Source organism: Colobus angolensis, unplaced genomic scaffold (genome assembly GCF_000951035.1).
Source record: "Colobus angolensis palliatus isolate OR3802 unplaced genomic scaffold, Cang.pa_1.0 Scaffold24, whole genome shotgun sequence".
Classification (NCBI taxonomy): Eukaryota; Metazoa; Chordata; class Mammalia; order Primates; family Cercopithecidae; genus Colobus; species Colobus angolensis.
The window spans coordinates 12,709,331-12,711,220 of NW_012115599.1; positions in this window are offsets into that span (position 1 = coordinate 12,709,331).

Here is a 1,890-nt window from a genome sequence, read left to right on the forward strand (position 1 = left end):
TTTTTAGTAGAGATGGGGTTTCACCATGTTAGCCAGGATGGTCTTGATCTCCTGACCTCGTGATCCACCCACCTCGGCCTCCCAAACTGGTGGGATTATAGGCATGAGCCATCGCACCCCAGCCTCCTATGAACATTTCGTAATAGTGACTGTCCTGATCTATCCATTAGGGCTAATGACCCAGACTACCTCACAGGGTTGTTGTGCGGTTCAAATGAGATAAGGATGTGAGTGTATAATAGGTGCTTTGATTTAGTTTGGTATTTTAATTTCAGTTTAACTAAAAGCTTCTGAGCTTCTTGGAATTTCCAATAAAAAGTTTAGGGAAACAGACAATAATTTCAAATCCAGCTTACTCCTTTCTGACCTCCCCTTTTTCTTCCCAACATATATCCCTGTCTAGAAAGTCCCTATAAGTTCTCTCTTATAATACAAACGCCCCTGGGGAAAAGACAAGAGCTGACATATTTCCAGATAACACCTTAATGGTCCATATATGCTTCAGTTAAGGACTGGGATGGTGTATGAGTTGGGCCCTTGAGAAGGAAGGGAGGACCCCCTGGAGGCTTAAACTCTGTAAAGAGATACAGAAAGCTGATGGCAGACTGAGTAGAAAGCAAACTTGGTCAATTTCCCAATTTTTCTGGGGGAAAAACCTGACAGAACAGGGCCATATTTCAGCAACTTTGTTGTATGTGCCAATTCCTATCTAAAGGGTTAGAATTGTTTGTTTTCCTCTCTTGTAAGATATACATAATTTATACATGTAAATGTCTAAATTATTTTTAGGCTGGACATGGTGGCTCACCCCTGTAATCCCGGCACTCTGGGAGACTGAGACAGAAGGATCCCTTGAGCCCAGGAGTTTGAGACCAGCCTGGGCAATGTAGGGAGACCCCGTTTCTATAGAAAATACAAAAATTAGTCCAGCATGGTGGAGTGTACCTGTAATCCCAACTACTTGGGAGGCTAAGGTGGGAGGATAGCTTGAGCCCAGGAGGTTGAGGCTGCAGTGAGCCAAGATCATGCCACTATGCTCCAGCCTGGGTGGACAGTGTGAGACTCTATCTCAAAATAATAAATAAATAAAAATTTTTAAAAAATCAAAATCCAAAAGAAAAAAAAAGAAAGTAAGAAAAAAAAAAAAAGAAAAGAAAGCAAAGCAAGGATGGATGATAATAGTCCCTCCCTGAAACTAACTCCCTCCTTGCTCAGGAATCAAACCCTAATTTTGTAAGACTAATGAAAGGTTGCAAGAATAGGATTATGGGAGGGGCCTGAACTCTGCTAAAATATGGGCATAGTTTCTATGAGCCCTTACTGCTCACGGGTCATGTGGCCAGAAGTCACAAGATTTGTGACTTTCCCAATTGCTCCTATAGATAACATCACTATTGTAGAGCCTAAGATTTTTTTTTTTTTGAGATGTTTTTCAGACTGAACCTATCCAGAATTGTGATTCATGACTCACCAGATCCTGTGGCCCCCGCTATCCAGGGGTGCACTTAGCACATGAGGACACCTGTGATTCTGCCCCTATGAGTTCATCCCCAACCAGTCAGCAATACCTATTCCCTAACCCCCTGCCCATCAAATTGTCTGGGAGACTGATTTGAGTGATAACTCCAGTACTCTTGTGTGGGCCAGCCACAGATCAATCAAACTCTTTCTCTACTGCAATGCCATGGTCTCAGTGGATTGATTTTGTCTGTACACTGGGGCAGGAAGAACCCATCAGGCAATTACAATAGTATTTTGATGAATTGCTTTTCTTAGTTTTAATATAGTCCAATCTATTAATTATTCTTTTTATACTTGGTATTTTTTGTGTCCTGTTTAAGAAAACTTTGGTCTATTCTCACTTTGGTTTTTTTTTTTTTTTTTTTTTTT